Here is a 23268-nt window from a genome sequence, read left to right as displayed (position 1 = left end):
GAGTGTAGAGTGTAGGGTATAGAGTGTAGGGTATAGAGTGTAGAGTGTAGGGTATAGAGTGTATGGTATAGAGTGTAGGGTGTAGAGTGTATGGTATAGAGTGTAGGGTATAGAGTCTAGAGTGTAGGATATAGAGTGTAGGGTATAGAGTGTATGGTATAGAGTGTAGGGTGTAGAGTGTATGGTATAGAGTGTAGGGTATAGAGTCTAGAGTGTAGGATATAGAGTGTAGAGTATAGAGTGTAGGGTCTAGAGTGTAGAGTGTAGGGTATAGAGTGTAGGGTATAGAGTGTAGGGTGTAGAGTGTAGGGTATAGAGTGTAGAGTGTATGGTATAGAGTGTATGGTATAGAGTGTAGGGTATAAGTGTATGGTATAGAGTATAGGGTATAGAGTGTAGGGTATAGAGTGTAGAGTGTAGGGTATAGAGTGTATGGTATAGAGTGTAGAGTGTAGGGTATAGAGTGTAGGGTATTGAGTGTAGGGTATAGAGTGTAGAGTGTAGGGTATAGAGTGTAGAGTGTAGGGTATAGAGTGTAGGGTATAGAGTGTAGGGTATAGAGTGTAGGGTATAGAGTATAGAGTGTAGGGTATAGAGTGTAGGGTTGAGAGTGTAGGGTAGAGAGTGTAGTGTAGAGAGTGTAGAGTGTAGGGTATAGAGTGTATGGTATAGAGTGTAGGGTATAGAGTGCATGGTATAGAGTGTAGGGTATAGAGTGTAGAGTGTAGGGTATAGAGTGTAGGGTATAGAGTGTAGGTTATAGAGTGTAGGGTATAGAGTGTAGGGTATAGAGTGTAGAGTGTAGGATATAGAGTGTTGGGTATAGAGTGTATGGTATAGAGTGTAGAGTGTAGGGTATAGAGTGTATAGTGTAGGGTATAGAGTGTAGGGTATAGAGTGTAGGGTATAGAGTGTACGGTATAGAGTGTAGGGAATAGAGTGTCGAGTAGAGTTGAGCGACCTTGACCTTTTTAGAGTCGAGCCGGGTTTTGCGAAACCCGACTATGTCCAAAGTCGGGTCGAGTGAAATCGGCCGATTATGACGTAAAGTCGGGATCGACCGAAACACGAAACCCAATGCAAGTCAATGGGGCAGCATAGTCGGCAGTGAGTGGGGGCCAGGAAAACACCTAGAGTGGCCATTTTAATGTCAAAACCATCCATTCTTCTTAATGAAGCTTGTCAAGCGTAATTTACCTTATAATAATTGGAAGGCATTTGAAATTGGGGGTCATTTGGCTAAAGTTGTGGGGGGTAGGGCTGGTTCAAGTAATTAGTGGGCCCAGGAAATCTGGACCACGTCACGGCAGTGGAGCAGGGAGAGGTAAGTATTTCAACTTTGCAAGTGCTGTGAACCTGAGCAAGCAGGGGGGGCCCACTCGTTGGCATTGGCACTGGCACAGGGCCCCTCAAAGTACAGCGGTGTGTTTGCACGGCGGGGGCGCCTCCCACCGGCAGCAACACTTTTGCGTACTATGAGAGGCCCTGTGCCAGTGACGTCGCCAACTAGTATTCCTCCCCCCACCTGATGAAGGAACCTGCACTTTCATCTGCACCTTCCTCTTTGTCCCCGTGTAAGGTGGTATGGTATGCGGGAAGAGCAACCTGACTTTCAGCAGGGTCACAATGTTGTTGTGTAGCGTGCACGGGGAATGTTGCGTTATGGGTCAATGTACCAGCAGACTCATCTATCACTGGCTGGGCAATGGGCACGATGAAGTGGAAACACAGATATAGGCCCAAAGAAGAAAGTGGGCTAAATGCAGTTCAAAATTGGTAACACAGGAATAACCAGGGGGCATTGCAGTGGAGGACAACTGGAATGAGAGGCTGACACAGAGAGTAGGGCCAAATCAGTAAGTAGTCGAAATGCAGTTCAAAATTGGCAACCGTAGTAAACAGGCGGCACAGCTTTGTTCAGTGGAGGAGAACAGCAAGGAGTGGCAGACACCGATAGTAGGCCCCAAACCAACTAGTACGCCAAATGCAGTTGTTCCATTTAACCACAATTTAATGAGAGCCTGAAGATAGAAGCTCAGGAAAGGCAACCTGGGGAACACCTTGGAGTGTAACACACCATCTCTCTCCACCCCATACCCATTTTGTATGGCCTAATGCAGTGTACTTTTCTACAACTACTAAACGAGAGTCGGAAGACCGAAGCAATGGCAAGGAAACCTGGGGAACACCTTAGAGTGTAACACACCCTCTCTCTACACCCCATACCCAATTTGAAGGCCTAATGCAGTGTAGTTTCCAAGAACTACTAAACGAGAGCCGGAAGATCGAAGCTCAGGAAAGGCAACCTGGGGAACACCTTGGAGTGTAACACACCCTCTCGCTACACCCCATACCCAATTTGAAGGCCTAATGCAGCGTAGTTTCCAACAACTACTAAACGAGAGCCGGAAGATCGAAGCTCAGGAAAGGCAACCTGGGGAACACCTTGGAGTGTAACACACCCTCTCTCTACACCCCATACCCAATTTGAAGGCCTAATGCAGTGTAGTTTCCAAGAACTACTAAACGAGAGCCGGAAGATCGAAGCTCAGGAAAGGCAACCTGGGGAACACCTTGGAGTGTAACACACCCTCTCGCTACACCCCATACCCAATTTGAAGGCCTAATGCAGCGTAGTTTCCAACAACTACTAAACGAGAGCCGGAAGATCGAAGCTCAGGAAAGGCAACCTGGGGAACACCTTGGAGTGGAACACACCATCTCTCTACACCCCATACCCAATTTGAAGGCCTAATGCAGAGTAGTTTCCAAGAACTACTAAACGAGAGCCGGAAGATCGAAGCTCAGGAAAGGCAACCTGGGGAACACCTTGGAGTGTAACACAACGTCTCTCTACACGACGGAAGGGCTGATTCTTAGGAAGGAAGGCTGTTGGAAATAAGCATTGCGCGTCCGAGGGTGATTATATTCTTATTAGGTATATACTCACCCTCGGACGCGCCCTGCTTCTTTATTTGGAATGAATGTTTATTTGCAATGTGGTGTTGACTTTCTCTATTATTTTGGTAATTAATGATTTTATTATTTTCATTATTTTGCATCTTCTCGGCAATAATATAAAGAAGACGCGACAGGACAACACTCGGTGGATGCCATATGTGTGTTTTCAATTTAAAAAAACTTTCAGTTAACTACTTGCAGGAGAAAGTAATTGTAGCTGGTGGCCATTTTTAGTACTGTACCAGATTAGAGTTGTGTGTTTGTTTTTAATGTTAAAATGTCTGCATTTGATATCTCACCAGTATTTTCTTTTTTATAAGCAAAATACTTATTTTTATATTTTCTGATGTTGGTTCCAGGGGTACACGGCCAGCAGTGCCCTGGTCAGTGTAGTAGTAGTTGAAAGAATGGACCGCAGACAGGCATCGAAGGCCTAAAATAATAACACATGGCTGTAGGCAATTTTAAATTGGTTCCAGGGGTACACGGACAGCAGTGGTGTGGTCAGTGGAGGCCTAGTGGAAGGAGTGACCGCAGACAGGCATCGAAGGCCTAAAATAATAACACATGGCTGTAGGCAATTTTAAATTGGTTCCAGGGGTACACGGACAGCAGTGGTGTGGTCAGTGGAGGCCTAGTGGAAGGAGTGACCGCAGACAGGCATCGAAGGCCTAAAATAATAACACATGGCTGTAGGCAATTTTAAATTGGTTCCAGGGGTACACGGGCAGCAGTGACCTGGTCAGTGTAGTAGTAGTTGAAAGAATGGACCGCAGACAGGCATCGAAGGCCTAAAATAAAAAAATTGGGCTGGCTGTAGGCAATTTTAAATTGGTTCCAGGGGTACACGGGCAGCAGTGACCTGGTCAGTGTAGTAGTAGTTGAAAGAATGGACCGCAGACAGGCATCGAAGGCCTAAAATAAAAAAATTGGGCTGGCTGTAGGCAATTTTAAATTGGTTCCAGGGGTACACGGGCAGCAGTGGTGTGGTCAGTGGAGGCCTAGTGGAAGGAGTGACCGCAGACAGGCATCGAAGGCCTAACATAACAAACTTGGGCTGGCTGTAGGCACTTTTAAATTGGTTCCAGGGGTACACGGGCAGCAGTGGTCTGGTCAGTGGAAGTCTAGTGGAAGGAGTGACCGCAGACAGGCATCGAAGGCCTAAAATAATAACACATGGCTGTAGGCAATTTTAAATTGGTTCCAGGGGTACACGGGCAGCAGTGGTCTGGTCAGTGGAAGTCTAGTGGAAGGAGTGACCGCAGACAGGCATCGAAGGCCTAAAATAATAACACATGGCTGTAGGCAATTTTAAATTGGTTCCAGGGGTACACGGGCAGCAGTGACCTGGTCAGTGTAGTAGTAGTTGAAAGAATGGACCGCAGACAGGCATCGAAGGCCTAAAATAAAAAAATTGGGCTGGCTGTAGGCAATTTTAAATTGGTTCCAGGGGTACACGGGCAGCAGTGACCTGGTCAGTGTAGTAGTAGTTGAAAGAATGGACCGCAGACAGGCATCGAAGGCCTAACATAACAAACTTGGGCTGGCTGTAGGCACTTTTAAATTGGTTCCAGGGGTACACGGGCAGCAGTGGTCTGGTCAGTGGAAGTCTAGTGGAAGGAGTGACCGCAGACAGGCATCGAAGGCCTAAAATAATAACACATGGCTGTAGGCAATTTTAAATTGGTTCCAGGGGTACACGGACAGCAGTGGTGTGGTCAGTGGAGGCCTAGTGGAAGGAGTGACCGCAGACAGGCATCGAAGGCCTAAAATAATAACACATGGCTGTAGGCAATTTTAAATTGGTTCCAGGGGTACACGGGCAGCAGTGACCTGGTCAGTGTAGTAGTAGTTGAAAGAATGGACCGCAGACAGGCATCGAAGGCCTAAAATAAAAAAATTGGGCTGGCTGTAGGCAATTTTAAATTGGTTCCAGGGGTACACGGGCAGCAGTGACCTGGTCAGTGTAGTAGTAGTTGAAAGAATGGACCGCAGACAGGCATCGAAGGCCTAAAATAAAAAAATTGGGCTGGCTGTAGGCAATTTTAAATTGGTTCCAGGGGTACACGGGCAGCAGTGACCTGGTCAGTGTAGTAGTAGTTGAAAGAATGGACCGCAGACAGGCATCGAAGGCCTAAAATAAAAAAATTGGGCTGGCTGTAGGCAATTTTAAATTGGTTCCAGGGGTACACGGGCAGCAGTGACCTGGTCAGTGTAGTAGTAGTTGAAAGAATGGACCGCAGACAGGCATCGAAGGCCTAAAATAAAAAAATTGGGCTGGCTGTAGGCAATTTTAAATTGGTTCCAGGGGTACACGGGCAGCAGTGGTGTGGTCAGTGGAGGCCTAGTGGAAGGAGTGACCGCAGACAGGCATCGAAGGCCTAAAATAATAACACATGGCTGTAGGCACTTTTAAATTGGTTCCAGGGGTACACGGGCAGCAGTGGTCTGGTCAGTGGAAGTCTAGTGGAAGGAGTGACCGCAGACAGGCTTCGAAGGCCTAACATAACAAAATTGGGCTGGCTGTAGGCACTTTAAATTGGTTCCAGGGGTACATGGGCAGCAGTGTATGGTCAGTGGAAGTCTAGTGGAAGGAGTGACGGCAGACAGTCTTCGAAGGCCTAACATAACAAAATTGGGCTGACTGTAGGCACTTTTAAATTGGTTCCAGGGTAACACGGCCAGCAGTGGCCTGGTCAGTGTAGTAGTTGTAGAAAGAAGGGACCGCAGACAGGCTTCGAAGGCCTAACATAACAAAAATGTCAAAACAATGGTATTGTCAGTGCCAGGCATTGAAGGATGTCAGCGGCTAGACTACACATTGGTGAAGCTGTGAGAGATAATTTTGCTAGTGGTAGAGCACTGTTTGAGCTGGGGGGGGGAACTGTCTTGTGGCCGGCGGTACAGGCACAGGGCCCCTCATATTACAACGGTGTGTCTGACGTTGGGTGCGCACCACCACCGCCAGAGACACTTTATTGTACTATGAGGGACCCAGTGGCAGTGCCGTCGACCAAAAGCGGCCACACCCACCTCTTCAGACAAACAGCACTCTCAAGGGTCCAAGCGCAAAGTGGCGATAGCACGGCCCCGTGTGGGGAGTTTGGCCATTTCGTGAGGTGGAAACATGTCGTATGCTGGACAATCAGGTGAAGAAAATTACGAGATTGGAAAAGTCATTCAGAATAGTCCACAGGCAAGACCTTTTCATAGGAAAGCTAGGTGTCAGCCGGGCAGGGTGGGGCAAAAGATTTTGAAATCCAGTTGTGGTTCATTTTAATGAAGGTTAGATCATCTACATTTTGGGTAGCCAGACGAGTCCTTTTTTCTGTTAGTATTGAACCTGCAGCACTGAATACTCTTTCTGATAGGACACTAGCTGCCGGGCAAGCAAGCTCCTGCAATGCATATTCTGCCAATTCTGGCCAGGTGTCTAATTTGGATGCCCAGTAATCAAATGGGAATGACGGTTGAGGGAGAACGTCGATAAGGGATGAAAAATAGTTTGTAACCATACTGGACAAATGTTGTCTCCTGTCACTTTGAATTGATGCTGCAGTACCTGTCCTGTCTGCGGTCATAGAAAAATCACTCCACAACCTGGTCAGAAAACCCCTCTGTCCAACGCCACTTCTGATTTCTGCCCCTCTAACACCTCTGGTCTGCTGGCCCCTGGAGCTCGTGTGAGAACGATCACGGGCGCTGTGTGCAGGGAATGCCAGAAGCAAACGGTCAACAAGAGTTGATTGTTTTGTTGCTAATATTAGTTCCAAGTTCTCATGTGGCATAATATTTTGCAATTTGCCTTTATAGCGAGGATCAAGGAGGCAGGCCAACCAGTAATCGTCATCGTTCATCATTTTTGTAATGCGTGTGTCCCTTTTGAGGATACGCAAGGCATAATCCGCCATGTGGGCCAAAGTTCCCGTTGTCAAATCTGCGGTTGTGCTTGGTTGAGGGGCAGTTGCAGGCAAATCTACGTCACTTGTGTCCCTCAAAAAACCAGAACCCGGCCTTGCCACGCCACCAATTTCCCGTGCCCCCGGGAAAGCTTCCTCATTAAAAATATACTCATCCCCATCATCCTCCTCATCCTCCACCTCCTCTTCGCCCGGTACCTCGTCATGTACACTGCCCTGACCAGACAATCGCTGACTGTCATCAAGGCTTTCCTCTTCCTCTGGTGCAGACGCCTGATCCTTTATGTGCGTCAAACTTTGCATCAGCAGACGCATTAGGGGGATGCTCATGCTTATTATGGCGTTGTCTGCACTAACCAGCCGTGTGCATTCCTCAAAACACTGAAGGACTTGACACATGTCTTGAATCTTCGACCACTGCACACCTGACAACTCCATGTCTGCCATCCTACTGCCTGCCCGTGTATGTGTATCCTCCCACAAAAACATAACAGCCCGCCTCTGTTCGCACAGTCTCTGAAGCATGTGCAGTGTTGAGTTCCACCTTGTTGCAACGTCTATGATTAGGCGATGCTGGGGAAGGTTCAAAGAACGCTGATAGGTCTGCATACGGCTGGAGTGTACAGGCGAACGGCGGATATGTGCGCAAAGTCCACGCACTTTGAGGAGCAGGTCGGATAACCCCGGATAACTTTTCAGGAAGCACTGCACCACCAGGTTTAAGGTGTGAGCCAGGCAAGGAATGTGTTTCAGTTGGGAAAGGGAGATGGCAGCCATGAAATTCCTTCCGTTATCACTCACTACCTTGCCTGCCTCAAGATCTACAGTGCCCAGCCACGACTGCGTTTCTTGCTGCAAGAACTCGGACAGAACTTCCGCGGTGTGTCTATTGTCGCCCAAACACTTCATAGCCAATACAGCCTGCTGACGTATGCCAGTAGCTGCCCCATAATGGGAGACCTGGTGTGCAACAGTGGCAGGTGCGGATGGAGTGTTTGTGCGACTGCGGTCTGTGGACGAGCTCTTGCTTCTGCAGGAGGACGAGGAGGAGGAGGAGGAGGGGGTGCGAACGGCTACAGACAACTGTTTACTAGACCGTGGGCTAGGCAGAACTGTCCCAAACTTGCTGTCCCCTGTGGACCCTGAATCCACCACATTTACCCAGTGTGCCGTGATGGACACGTAACGTCCCTGGCCATGCCTACTGGTCCATGCATCTGTTGTCAGGTGCACCTTTGTGCTCACAGATTGCCTGAGTGCATGGACGATGCGCTCTTTAACATGCTGGTGGAGGGCTGGGATGGCTTTTCTGGAAAAAAAGTGTCGACTGGGTAGCTCGTAGCGTGGTACAGCGTAGTCCATCAGGTCTTTGAAAGCTTCGCTTTCAACTAACCGGTAGGGCATCATCTCTAACGAGATTAGTCTAGCTATGTGGGCGTTCAAACCCTGTGTACGCGGATGCGAGGCTAAGTATTTCCTTTTTCTAACCATAGTCTCATGTAGGGTGAGCTGGACTGGAGAGCTGGAGATCGTGGAACTAGCGGGGGTGCCGGTGGACATGGCAGACTGAGAGACGGTGGGAGATGGTATTGTTGCCGCCGGTGCCCTAGATGCAGTGTTTCCTACTACGAAACTGGTGATTCCCTGACCCTGACTGCTTTGGCCTGGCAAAGATACCTGCACAGATACAGCAGGTGGTGCGCTAAATGGTGGTCCTACACTGCCGGAAGGGATGTTGCGTTGATGACTAGCTTCATTGGCCGAGGGTGCAACAACCTTAAGGGACGTTTGGTAGTTAGTCCAAGCTTTCAAATGCATGGTGGTTAAATGTCTATGCATGCAACTAGTATTGAGACTTTTCAGATTCTGACCTCTGCTTAAGGAAGTAGAACATTTTTGACAGATGACTTTGCGCTGATCAATTGGATGTTGTTTAAAAAAATGCCAGACTGCACTCTTTCTAGCATCGGATACCTTTTCAGGCATTGCAGACTGAGCTTTAACCGGATGGCCACGCTGTCCTCCACCAGGTTTTGGCTTTGCCACGCGTTTTGGGCAAGATACGGGCCCGGCAGATGGAACCTGTGGCGATGTTGATGCCTGCTGCGGCCCCTCCTCCTCCTCTGCTTCAGAACTGCTGCCGCCTGCACCCTGTTCCCCCAATGGCTGCCAATCGGGGTCAAGAACTGGGTCATCTAATAACTCTTCTTGTACCTCCTGCGCAACTTCGTCTGTGTCACCGTGTCGTTCGGTGGTATAGCGTTCGTGATGGGGCAACATAGTCTCATCAGGGTCTGATTCTTGATCAGCACCCTGCGAGGGCAATGTTGTGGTCTGAGTCAAAGGACCAGCATAGTAGTCTGGCTGTGGCTGTGCGTCAGTGCACTCCATGTCAGATTCAATTTGTAATGGGCATGGACTGTTAACTGCTTCACTTTCTAAGCCAGGGACGGTATGTGTAAAGAGCTCCATGGAGTAACCCGTTGTGTCGCCTGCTGCATTCTTCTCTGTTGTTGTTTTTGCTGAAGAGGACAAGGAAGTGACTTGTCCCTGACCGTGAACATCCACTAACGACGCGCTGCTTTTACTTTTACCAGTTTCACGAGATGAGGCAAAAGAGCTAGAGGCTGAGTCAGCAAGATAAGCCAAAACTTGCTCTTGCTGCTCCGGCTTTAAAAGCGGTTTTCCTAATCCCAGAAAAGGGAGCGTTCGAGGCCTTGTGTAGCCGGACGACGAACCTGGCTCCACAGCTCCAGACTTAGGTGCAATATTTTTTCCCCCACGACCACCTGATGCTCCACCACTACCACTACCCTCATTACCAGCTGACAATGAACGCCCCCGGCCACGACCTCTTCCACTAGACTTCCTCATTGTTTTAAAAACGTAACCAAACTAACGTTATTTGTTGCAGTCACACAACTTACACGGTGAGCTATAACTTCTGTATGATTTAGCTACCCCTTTACAGGTTGGTGAGACCACAGCGAAAATCAGGCCCAATGTTACACACTCTTTTTTTGGTGGCTGCAAATTAGAGAGATGCCCCACACGCAGGACTGTCACTGAAGCACAAATGTTAATATTAATGTCACACTATTATTTTTTTTTTATTTTTATTTTTTTCAGGAACACTTTAGAAACCCCCCAAAAAAAAAAAAATAGATTTTTGCAGGGAGAATTTAGAAAACAAATGTAACAAACTATATGCTTTCTATGGGCCACTGAGTGAGAGATGACGCACACAGGAATCAGGAGTGGCACACAAGCCCAGAGGCCAATATTTTTCTACCAATGATTGATGGAGTTATTTTCTCTGGTAGATTTTGGAACCCAAATCAAGGAAAAAAAATGTAGGCTTTCTATGGACCACAATTGGAGAGAGAGAGAGAGAGAGATGGCACACCCAGGAGTCAAGACTGGCACACAAGCAGAAAGGCCAATATTAATCTCCCACTGTTTTTTTTGGTTGTTTTTTTTTTTTTTTTTTTCAGGGAGACTTTAGAAAAAAAAATAATAAAAAAAATATGATTTTATCAGGAAGAATTTAGAAACCAAATAAAATAAAATGATTTTTTCAGGGAGAATTTAGAAAACAAATAAAACCAAAAATAGGCGTTCTATGGCCCACTGACTGAGAGATGACGCACCCAGGAGTCAAGACTGGCACACAAGCAGAAAGGCCAATATTAATCTCCCACTGTTTTTTTTGGTTGTTTTTTTTTTTTTTTTTTTCAGGGAGACTTTAGAAAAAAAAATAATAAAAAAAATATGATTTTATCAGGAAGAATTTAGAAACCAAATAAAATAAAATGATTTTTTCAGGGAGAATTTAGAAAACAAATAAAACCAAAAATAGGCGTTCTATGGCCCACTGACTGAGAGATGACGCACCCAGGAGTCAAGACTGGCACACAAGCAGAAAGGCCAATATTAATCTCCCACTGTTTTTTTGGTTGTTTTTTTTTTTTTTTTTTCAGGGAGACTTTAGAAAAAAAAATAATAAAAAAAATATGATTTTATCAGGAAGAATTTAGAAACCAAATAAAATAAAATGATTTTTTCAGGGAGAATTTATAAAACAAATAAAACCAAAAATAGGCGTTCTATGGCCCACTGACTGAGAGATGACGCACCCAGGAGTCAAGACTGGCACACAAGCAGAAAGGCCAATATTAATCTCCCACTGTTTTTTTTGGTTGTTTTTTTTTTTTTTTTTTTCAGGGAGACTTTAGAAAAAAAAATAATAAAAAAAATATGATTTTATCAGGAAGAATTTAGAAACCAAATAAAATAAAATGATTTTTTCAGGGAGAATTTAGAAAACAAATAAAACCAAAAATAGGCGTTCTATGGCCCACTGACTGAGAGATGACGCACCCAGGAGTCAAGACTGGCACACAAGCAGAAAGGCCAATATTAATCTCCCACTGTTTTTTTTGGTTGTTTTTTTTTTTTTTTTTTCAGGGAGACTTTAGAAAAAAAAATAATAAAAAAAATATGATTTTATCAGGAAGAATTTAGAAACCAAATAAAATAAAATGATTTTTTCAGGGAGAATTTAGAAAACAAATAAAACCAAAAATATGCGTTCTATGGCCCACTGACTGAGAGAGAGAGAGAGATGGAACGCTTAGTACTGGCACACAAGCCCAAAGGGCAATATTAATCTCCCTTTTTTTTTCCAGGGAGAATTTCTGAAACCCAAAAAAAAAATAAAATAGGCTTTCTATGGCCCACTATTTGTGAGAGAGATGGGACGCTCAGGACTGGCACAGATGGCACGCTCAGGACTGGCACAGAAGCCCAGAGGCCAATATTAATCTCCCTTTTTTTCTGGGAGAATTTATAAAACCAAAAAAATATTTAAATAGGCTTTCTATGGCCCACTATTTGTGAGAGAGATGGCACGCTCAGGACTGGCACAGATGGCACGCTCACAACTGGCACAGAAGCCCAGAGGCCAATATTAATCTCCCTTTTTTTCTGGGAGAATTTATAAAACCAAAAAAATATTTAAATAGGCTTTCTATGGCCCACTATTTGTGAGAGAGATGGCACGCTCAGGACTGGCACAGATGGCACGCTCACAACTGGCACACAAGCCCAGAGGCCAATATTAATCTCCCTTTTTTCAGGGAAAATTTATAAAACCAAAAAAAAAATTAAATAGGCTTTCTATGGCCCACTATTTGTGAGAGAGATGGCACGCTCAGGACTGGCACAGATGGCACGCTCACAACTGGCACACAAGCCCAGAGGCCAATATTAATCTCCCTTTTTTCAGGGAAAATTTATAAAACCAAAAAAAAAATTAAATAGGCTTTCTATGGCCCACTATTTGTGAGAGAGATGGGACGCTCAGGACTGGCACAGATGGCACGCTCAGGACTGGCACAGAAGCCCAGAGGCCAATATTAATCTCCCTTTTTTTCAGGGAGAATTTATAAAACCCAAAAAAAAATAAAATAGGCTTTCTATGGCCCACTATTTGTGAGAGAGATGGCACACTCAGGACTGGCACACAAGCCCAAAGGCCAATATTAATCTCCCACTGTATTTTTATCAGGGAGAATTTATACACCCCACAAAAAAAAATACAGAAAAATGAAAAGGCTTTCTATGGCCCACTATGTGAGAGAGATGGCACACACAGGGATGGCACTCTAGCAGAAATGCCAAATTGCCAATCTTAATCTCCCACCAAAAAAAAAAAAAAAAAAAAAACAGGGAATGTCCTACAATTACTATCTCCCTGCCTGCAGTAATCTCAGCCAGGTATGGCAGGCAGCTACTATCTCCCTGCCTGCAGTAATCTCAGCCAGGTATGGCAGGCAGCAATAAGGAGTGGACTGATGCACAAATGAAATAAAAAGTGTGGACAAACAAAAAAGATAGCTGTGCAGAAAGGAAGGAACAAGAGGATTTGTGCTTTGAAAAAAGCAGTTGGTTTGCACAGCGGCGTACACACAGCAATGCAGCTATCAGGGAGCCTTCTAGGGCAGCCCAATGAGCTACAGCGCTGAGGGGAAAAAAAAAAAAAAAAAAAATTCCACTGTCCCTGCACACCGAGGGTGGTGTTGGACAGTGCAAATCGCTGCAGCACAAGCGGTTTTGTGGTTAATGGACCCTGCCTAACGCTATCCCTGCTTCTGACAAAGCGGCAGCAACCTCTCCCTAAGCTCAGATCAGCAGCAGTAAGATGGCGGTCGGCGGGAACGCCTCTTTATAGCCCCTGTGACGTCGCAGACAGCAAGCCAATCACTGCAATGCCCTTCTCTAAGATGGTGGGGACCAGGACCTATGTCATCACGCTGCCCACACTCTGCGTTTACCTTCATTGGCTGAGAAATGGCGCTTTTCGCGTCATTGAAACGCGACTTTGGCGCGAAAGTCGCGTACCGCATGGCCGACCCCGCACAGGGGTCGGATCGGGTTTCATGAAACCCCGACTTAGCCAAAAGTCGGCGACTTTTGAAAATGTTCGACCCGTTTCGCTCAACCCTAGTGTCGAGTGTTGGGTATAGAGTGTATGGTATAGAGTGTAAGGTATAGAGTGTAGGGTATAGAGTGTAGGGTATAGAGTGTAGAGTGTAGGGTATAGAGTGTAGGGTATAGAGTGTAGAGTGTAGGGATTAGAGTGTAGGGTATAGAGTGTAGGGTATAGAGTGTAGAGTGTAGGGTATAGAGTGTAGGGTATAGAGTATAGAGTGTAGGGTATAGAGTGTAGGGTATAGAGTGTTAGGTATAGAGTGTAGGGTGTAGAGTGTAGGGTATAGAGTGTATGATATAGAGTGTAGAGTATAGAGTGTAGGGTATAGAGTGTATGGTATAGAGTGTAGAGTGTAGGGTATAGAGTGTAGGGTATAGAGTGTAGAGTGTAGGGTATAGAGTGTATGGTATAGAGTGTAGGGTGTAGAATGTATGGTATAGAGTGTAGGATATAGAGTCTAGAGTGTAGGGTATAGAGTGTAGGATATAGAGTGTAGAGTATAGAGTGTACGGTCTAGAGTGTAGAGTGTAGGGTATAGAGTGTAGGGTATAGAGTGTAGGGTGTAGAGTGTAGGGTATAGAGTGTAGAGTGTAGGGTATAGAGAGTAGGGTATAGAGTGTAGAGTGTATGGTATAGAGTGTAGGGTATAGAGTGTATGGTATAGAGTGTAGGGTATAGAGTGTATGGTATAGAGTATAGGGTATAGAGTGTAGGGTATAGAGTGTAGAGTGTAGGGTATAGAGTGTATGGTATAGAGTGTAGAGTGTAGGGTATAGAGTGTAGGGTATTGAGTGTAGGGTGTAGAGTGTAGAGTGTAGGGTATAGAGTGTAGAGTGTAGGGTATAGAGTGTAGGGTATAGAGTGTAAGGTATAGAGCGTAGAGTGTAGGGTATGGAGTGTATGGTATATAGTGTAGGGTATAGAGTGTTTGGTATAGAGTGTAGGGTATAGAGTGTAGAGTGTAAGGTATAGATTGTAGAGTATAGAGTGTAGGGTATAGAGTGTATGGAATAGAGTGTATGGTATAGAGTGTAGGGTATAGAGTGTAGGGTATAGAGTGTAGAGTGTGGGGTATAGAGTGTAGAGTGTAGGCTATAGAGTGTATGATATAGAGTGTAGGGTATAGAGTGTAGGGTATAGAGTGTATGGTATAGAGTGTATGGTATAGAGTATAGGGTATAGAGTGTAGGGTATAGAGTGTACAGTGTAGGGTATATAGTGTAGGGTATAGAGTGTAGGGTATAGAGTGTAGGGTGTAGTGTGTAGGGTATAGAGTGCAGGGTATAGAGTGTAGGGTATAGATTGTAGGGTATAGCCTGTAGGGTATAGAGTATAGAGTGTAGGGTATAGAGTGTAGGGTATAGAGTGTAGAGTGTAGGGTGTAGAGTGTAGGGTATAGAGTGTAGGGTATAGAGTGTAGGGTATAGATTGTAGGGTATAGCCTGTAGGGTATAGAGTATAGAGTGTAGGTATAGAGTGTAGGGTATAGAGTGTAGAGTGTAGGGTGTAGAGTGTAGGGTATAGAGTGTAGGGTATAGAGTGTAAGGTATAGAGTGTAGAGTGTAGGGTATAGAGTGTAAGGTATAGAGTGTAGAGTGTAGGGTATAGAGTGTAGGGTGTAGAGTGTAGGGTATAGAGTGTAGAGTGTAGGGTATAGAGTGTAGTGTATAGAGTGTAAGGTATAGAGTGTAGAGTGTAGGGTATAGAGTGTAGGGTATAGAGTGTAGGGTATAGAGTGTAAGGCGTAGAGTGTAGGGTATAGAGTGTAGGGTATAGAGTGTAGAGTGTAGGGTATAGAGTGTAGGGTATAGAGTGTAGGGTATAGAGTGTAGGGTGTAGAGTGTAGGGTATAGAGCGTTGGGTATAAAGTGTAGAGTGTAGGGTACAGAGTGTAGGGTATAGAGTGTAGAGTGTAGGGTGTAGAGTGTAGGGTATAGAATGTAAGGTATAGAGTGTAGGGTATAGAGTGTATGTTATAGAGTGTATGGTATAAAGTGTAGAGTGTAGGGTATAGAGTGTAGGGTATAGAGTGTAGGGTATAGAGTGTAGGGTGTAGTGTGTAGGGTATAGAGTGTAGGGTATAGAGTGTAGGGTATAGATTGTAGGGTATAGCCTGTAGGGTATAGAGTATAGAGTGTAGGGTATAGAGTGTAGAGTGTAGGGTGTAGAGTGTAGGGTATAGAGTGTAGGGTATAGAGTGTAGGGTATAGAGTGTAGAGTGTAGAGTGTACGGTATAGAGTGTAGAGTGTAGGGTATAGAGTGTAGTGTATAGAGTGTAAGGTATAGAGTGTAGAGTGTAGGGTATAGAGTGTAAGGTATAGAGTGTAGAGTGTAGGGTATAGAGTGTATGGTATAGAGTGTAGGGTATAGAGTGTAGAGTGTAGGGTATAGAGTGTAGGGTATAGAGTGTAGGGTGTAGAGTGTAGAGTGTAGGGTATAGAGTGTAGAGTGTAGGGTATAGAGTGTAGTGTATAGAGTGTAAGGTATAGAGTGTAGAGTGTAGGGTATAGTGTGTAGGGTATAGAGTGTAGGGTATAGAGTGTAAGGTGTAGAGTGTAGGGTATAGAGTGTATGGTATAGAGTGTAGGGTATAGAGTGTAGAGTTTAGGGTATAGAGTGTAGGGTATAGAGTGTACGGTATAGAGTGTAGAGTGTAGGGTGTAGAGTGTAGGGTATAGAGCGTTGGGTATAAAGTGTAGAGTGTAGGGTATAGAGTGTAGGGTATAGAGTGTAGAGTGTAGGGTGTAGAGTGTAGGGTATAGAGCGTTGGGTATAAAGTGTAGAGTGTAGGGTATAGAGTGTAGGGTATAGAGTGTAGAGTGTAGGGTATAGAGTGTAGGGTATAGAGTGTAGGGTATAGAGTGTAGGGTATAGAGTATAGAGTGTAGGGTATAGAGTGTAGGGTTGAGAGTGTAGGGTAGAGAGTGTAGGGTAGAGAGTGTAGAGTGTAGGGTATAGAGTGTATGGTATAGAGTGTAGGGTATAGAGTGTATGGTATAGAGTGTAGGGTATAGAGAGTAGAGTGTAGGGTATAGAGTGTAGGGTATAGAGTGTAGGGTATAGAGTGTAGAGTGTAGGGTATAGAGTGTAGGGTATAGAGTGTAGGGTATAGAGTGTAGAGTGTAGGGTATAGAGTGTAGGGTATAGAGTGTAGGGTATAGAGTGTAGGGTATAGAGTGTAGAGTGTAGGGATTAGAGTGTAGGGTATAGAGTGTAGGGTATAGAGTGTAGAGTGTAGGGTATAGAGTGTAGGGTATAGAGTATAGATTGTAGGGTATAGAGTGTATGTTATAGAGTGTAGGGTATAGAGTGTAGAGTGTAGGGTATAGAGTGTAGAGTGTAGGGTATAGAGTGTAGGGTATAGAGTGTAAGGTATAGAGTGTAGGGTGTAGAGTGTAGGGTATAGAGTGTATGATATAGAGTGTAGGGTATAGAGTGTAGGGTATAGAGTGTATGGTATAGAGTGTAGAGTGTAGGGTATAGAGTGTAGGGTATAGAGTGTAGAGTGTAGGGTATAGAGTGTATGGTATAGAGTGTAGGGTGTAGAGTGTATGGTATAGAGTGTAGGGTATAGAGTCTAGAGTGTAGGATATAGAGTGTAGGGTATAGAGTGTATGGTATAGAGTGTAGGGTGTAGAGTGTATGGTATAGAGTGTAGGGTATAGAGTCTAGAGTGTAGGATATAGAGTGTAGAGTATAGAGTGTAGGGTCTAGAGTGTAGAGTGTAGGGTATAGAGTGTAGGGTATAGAGTGTAGGGTGTAGAGTGTAGGGTATAGAGTGTAGAGTGTATGGTATAGAGTGTATGGTATAGAGTGTAGGGTATAAGTGTATGGTATAGAGTATAGGGTATAGAGTGTAGGGTATAGAGTGTAGAGTGTAGGGTATAGAGTGTATGGTATAGAGTGTAGAGTGTAGGGTATAGAGTGTAGGGTATTGAGTGTAGGGTATAGAGTGTAGAGTGTAGGGTATAGAGTGTAGAGTGTAGGGTATAGAGTGTAGGGTATAGAGTGTAGGGTATAGAGTGTAGGGTATAGAGTATAGAGTGTAGGGTATAGAGTGTAGGGTTGAGAGTGTAGGGTAGAGAGTGTAGTGTAGAGAGTGTAGAGTGTAGGGTATAGAGTGTATGGTATAGAGTGTAGGGTATAGAGTGCATGGTATAGAGTGTAGGGTATAGAGTGTAGAGTGTAGGGTATAGAGTGTAGGGTATAGAGTGTAGGTTATAGAGTGTAGGGTATAGAGTGTAGGGTATAGAGTGTAGAGTGTAGGATATAGAGTGTTGGGTATAGAGTGTATGGTATAGAGTGTAGAGTGTAGGGTATAGAGTGTATAGTGTAGGGTATAGAGTGTAGGGTATAGAGTGTAGGGTATAGAGTGTACGGTATAGAGTGTAGGGAATAGAGTGTCGAGTGTTGGGTATAGAGTGTATGGTATAGAGTGTAAGGTATAGAGTGTAGGGTATAGAGTGTAGGGTATAGAGTGTAGAGTGTAGGGTATAGAGTGTAGGGTATAGAGTGTAGAGTGTAGGGATTAGAGTGTAGGGTATAGAGTGTAGGGTATAGAGTGTAGAGTGTAGGGTATAGAGTGTAGGGTATAGAGTATAGAGTGTAGGGTATAGAGTGTAGGGTATAGAGTGTTAGGTATAGAGTGTAGGGTGTAGAGTGTAGGGTATAGAGTGTATGATATAGAGTGTAGAGTATAGAGTGTAGGGTATAGAGTGTATGGTATAGAGTGTAGAGTGTAGGGTATAGAGTGTAGGGTATAGAGTGTAGAGTGTAGGGTATAGAGTGTATGGTATAGAGTGTAGGGTGTAGAATGTATGGTATAGAGTGTAGGATATAGAGTCTAGAGTGTAGGGTATAGAGTGTAGGATATAGAGTGTAGAGTATAGAGTGTACGGTCTAGAGTGTAGAGTGTAGGGTATAGAGTGTAGGGTATAGAGTGTAGGGTGTAGAGTGTAGGGTATAGAGTGTAGAGTGTAGGGTATAGAGAGTAGGGTATAGAGTGTAGAGTGTATGGTATAGAGTGTAGGGTATAGAGTGTATGGTATAGAGTGTAGGGTATAGAGTGTATGGTATAGAGTATAGGGTATAGAGTGTAGGGTATAGAGTGTAGAGTGTAGGGTATAGAGTGTATGGTATAGAGTGTAGAGTGTAGGGTATAGAGTGTAGGGTATTGAGTGTAGGGTGTAGAGTGTAGAGTGTAGGGTATAGAGTGTAGAGTGTAGGGTATAGAGTGTAGGGTATAGAGTGTAAGGTATAGAGCGTAGAGTGTAGGGTATGGAGTGTATGGTATATAGTGTAGGGTATAGAGTGTTTGGTATAGAGTGTAGGGTATAGAGTGTAGAGTGTAAGGTATAGATTGTAGAGTATAGAGTGTAGGGTATAGAGTGTATGGAATAGAGTGTATGGTATAGAGTGTAGGGTATAGAGTGTAGGGTATAGAGTGTAGAGTGTGGGGTATAGAGTGTAGAGTGTAGGCTATAGAGTGTATGATATAGAGTGTAGGGTATAGAGTGTAGGGTATAGAGTGTATGGTATAGAGTGTATGGTATAGAGTATAGGGTATAGAGTGTAGGGTATAGAGTGTACAGTGTAGGGTATATAGTGTAGGGTATAGAGTGTAGGGTATAGAGTGTAGGGTGTAGTGTGTAGGGTATAGAGTGCAGGGTATAGAGTGTAGGGTATAGATTGTAGGGTATAGCCTGTAGGGTATAGAGTATAGAGTGTAGAGTATAGAGTGTAGGGTATAGAGTGTAGAGTGTAGGGTGTAGAGTGTAGGGTATAGAGTGTAGGGTATAGAGTGTAGGGTATAGATTGTAGGGTATAGCCTGTAGGGTATAGAGTATAGAGTGTAGGTATAGAGTGTAGGGTATAGAGTGTAGAGTGTAGGGTGTAGAGTGTAGGGTATAGAGTGTAGGGTATAGAGTGTAAGGTATAGAGTGTAGAGTGTAGGGTATAGAGTGTAAGGTATAGAGTGTAGAGTGTAGGGTATAGAGTGTAGGGTGTAGAGTGTAGGGTATAGAGTGTAGAGTGTAGGGTATAGAGTGTAGTGTATAGAGTGTAAGGTATAGAGTGTAGAGTGTAGGGTATAGAGTGTAGGGTATAGAGTGTAGGGTATAGAGTGTAAGGCGTAGAGTGTAGGGTATAGAGTGTAGGGTATAGAGTGTAGAGTGTAGGGTATAGAGTGTAGGGTATAGAGTGTAGGGTATAGAGTGTAGGGTGTAGAGTGTAGGGTATAGAGCGTTGGGTATAAAGTGTAGAGTGTAGGGTACAGAGTGTAGGGTATAGAGTGTAGAGTGTAGGGTGTAGAGTGTAGGGTATAGAATGTAAGGTATAGAGTGTAGGGTATAGAGTGTATGTTATAGAGTGTATGGTATAAAGTGTAGAGTGTAGGGTATAGAGTGTAGGGTATAGAGTGTAGGGTATAGAGTGTAAGGCGTAGAGTGTAGGGTATAGAGTGTATGGTATAGAGTGTAGGGTATAGAGTGTAGAGTGTAGGGTATAGAGTGTAGGGTATAGAGTGTAGGGTATAGAGTGTAGAGTGTAGGGTGTAGAGTGTAGGGTATAGAGCGTTGGGTATAAAGTGTAGAGTGTAGGGTACAGAGTGTAGGGTATAGAGTGTAGAGTGTAGGGTGTAGAGTGTAGGGTATAGAATGTAAGGTATAGAGTGTAGGGTATAGAGTGTATGTTATAGAGTGTATGGTATAAAGTGTAGAGTGTAGGGTATAGAGTGTAGGGTATAGAGTATAGAGTGTAGGGTATAGAGTGTAGGGTTGAGAGTGTAGGGTAGAGAGTGTAGGGTAGAGAGTGTAGAGTGTAGGGTATAGAGTGTATGGTATAGAGTGTAGGGTATAGAGTGTATGGTATAGAGTGTAGGGTATAGAGAGTAGAGTGTAGGGTATAGAGTGTAGGGTATAGAGTGTAGGGTATAGAGTGTAGAGTGTAGGGTATAGAGTGTAGGGTATAGAGTGTAGGGTATAGAGTGTAGAGTGTAGGGTATAGAGTGTAGGGTATAGAGTGTATGGTATAGAGTGTAGGGTATAGAGTGTAGGGTATAGAGTGTAGAGTGTAGGGATTAGAGTGTAGGGTATAGAGTGTAGGGTATAGAGTGTAGAGTGTAGGGTATAGAGTGTAGAGTATAGAGTATAGAGTGTAGGGTATAGAGTGTATGTTATAGAGTGTAGGGTATAGAGTGTAGAGTGTAGGGTATAGAGTGTAGAGTGTAGGCTATAGAGTGTAGGGTATAGAGTGTAAGGTAAAGAGTGTAGGGTGTAGAGTGTAGGGTATAGAGTGTATGATATAGAGTGTAGGGTATAGAGTGTAGGGTATAGAGTGTAAGGTATAGAGTGTAGGGTATAGAGTGTATGTTATAGAGTGTATGGTATAAAGTGTAGAGTGTAGGGTATAGAGTGTAGGGTATAGAGTGTAGGGTATAGAGTATAGAGTGTAGGGTATAGAGTGTAGGGTTGAGAGTGTAGGGTAGAGAGTGTAGTGTAGAGAATGTAGAGTGTAGGCTATAGAGTGTATGGTATAGAGTGTAGGGTATAGAGTGCATGGTATAGAGTGTAGGGTATAGAGTGTAGAGTGTAGGGTATAGAGTGTAGGGTATAGAGTGTAGGTTATAGAGTGTAGGGTATAGAGTGTAGGGTATAGAGTGTAGAGTGTAGGGTATAGAGTGTTGGGTATAGAGTGTATGGTATAGAGTGTAGAGTGTAGGGTATAGAGTGTATAGTGTAGGGTATAGAGTGTACGGTATAGAGTGTAGGGAATAGAGTGTAGAGTGTTGGGTATAGAGTGTATGGTATAGAGTGTAAGGTGTAGAGTGTAGGGTATAGAGTGTAGGGTATAGAGTGTAGAGTGTAGGGTATAGAGTGTAGGGTATAGAGTGTAGGGTATAGAGTGTAGAGTGTAGGGATTAGAGTGTAGGGTATAGAGTGTAGGGTATAGAGTGTAGAGTGTAGGGTATAGAGTGTAGGGTATAGAGTATAGAGTGTAGGGTATAGAGTGTAGGGTATAGAGTGTAAAGTGTAGAGTGTAGGGTATAGAGTGTATGTTATAGAGTGTAGGGTATAGATTGTAGAGTGTAGGGTATAGAGTGTAGAGTGTAGGGTATAGAGTGTAGGGTATAGAGTGTAAGGTATAGAGTGTAGGGTGTAGAGTGTAGGGTATAGAGTGTATGATATAAAGTGTAGAGTATAGAGTGTAGGGTATAGAGTGTATGGTATAGAGTGTAGAGTGTAGGGTATAGAGTGTAGGGTATAGAGTATAGAGTGTATGGTATAGAGTGTAGGGTGTAGAATGTATGGTATAGAGTGTAGGGTATAGAGTCTAGAGTGTAGGGTATAGAGTGTAGGATATAGAGTGTAGAGTATAGAGTGTACGGTCTAGAGTGTAGAGTGTAGGGTATAGAGTGTAGGGTATAGAGTGTAGGGTGTAGAGTGTAGGGTATAGAGTGTAGAGTGTAGGGTATAGAGAGTAGGGTATAGAGTGTAGAGTGTATGTATAGAGTGTAGGGTATAGAGTGTATGGTATAGAGTGTAGGGTATAGAGTGTATGGTATAGAGTATAGGGTATAGAGTGTAGGGTATAGAGTGTAGAGTGTAGGGTATAGAGTGTATGGTATAGAGTGTAGAGTGTAGGGTATAGAGTGTAGGGTATTGAGTGTAGGGTATAGAGTGTAGAGTGTAGAGTATAGAGTATAGAGTGTAGAGTGTAGGGTATAGAGTGTAGGGTATAGAGTGTAAGGTATAGAGCGTAGAGTGTAGGGTATGGAGTGTATGGTATATAGTGTAGGGTAAAGAGTGTTTGGTATAGAGTGTAGGGTATAGAGTGTAGAGTGTAAGGTATGGATTGTAGAGTATAGAGTGTAGGGTATAGAGTGTATGGAATAGAGTGTATGGTATAGAGTGTAGGGTATAGAGTGTAGGGTATAGAGTGTAGAGTGTGGGGTATAGAGTGTAGAGTGTAGGCTATAGAGTGTATGATATAGAGTGTAGGGTATAGAGTGTAGGGTATAGAGTGTATGGTATAGAGTGTATGGTATAGAGTATAGGGTATAGAGTGTAGGGTATAGAGTGTACAGTGTAGGGTATATAGTGTAGGGTATAGAGTGTAGGGTATAGAGTGTAGGGTGTAGTGTGTAGGGTATAGAGTGTAGGGTATAGAGTGTAGGGTATAGATTGTAGGGTATAGCCTGTAGGGTATAGAGTATAGAGTGTAGGGTATAGAGTGTAGAGTGTAGGGTGTAGAGTGTAGGGTATAGAGTGTAGGGTATAGAGTGTAGGGTATAGAGTGTAGAGTGTAGAGTGTACGGTATAGAGTGTAGAGTGTAGGGTATAGAGTGTAGTGTATAGAGTGTAAGGTATAGAGTGTAGAGTGTAGGGTATAGAGTGTAAGGTATAGAGTGTAGAGTGTAGGGTATAGAGTGTATGGTATAGAGTGTAGGGTATAGAGTGTAGAGTGTAGGGTATAGAGTGTAGGGTATAGAGTGTAGGGTGTAGAGTGTAGAGTGTAGGGTATAGAGTGTAGAGTGTAGGGTATAGAGTGTAGTGTATAGAGTGTAAGGTATAGAGTGTAGAGTGTAGGGTATAGTGTGTAGGGTATAGAGTGTAGGGTATAGAGTGTAAGGTGTAGAGTGTAGGGTATAGAGTGTATGGTATAGAGTGTAGGGTATAGAGTGTAGAGTTTAGGGTATAGAGTGTAGGGTATAGAGTGTACGGTATAGAGTGTAGAGTGTAGGGTGTAGAGTGTAGGGTATAGAGCGTTGGGTATAAAGTGTAGAGTGTAGGGTATAGAGTGTAGGGTATAGAGTGTAGAGTGTAGGGTGTAGAGTGTAGGGTATAGAGCGTTGGGTATAAAGTGTAGAGTGTAGGGTATAGAGTGTAGGGTATAGA

The sequence above is a fragment of the Ranitomeya imitator genome, chromosome 10, assembly GCF_032444005.1.
Source record: "Ranitomeya imitator isolate aRanImi1 chromosome 10, aRanImi1.pri, whole genome shotgun sequence".
In the NCBI taxonomy this organism is placed as follows: Eukaryota; Metazoa; Chordata; class Amphibia; order Anura; family Dendrobatidae; genus Ranitomeya; species Ranitomeya imitator.
Note: the sequence above shows the minus strand (reverse complement) of the source record.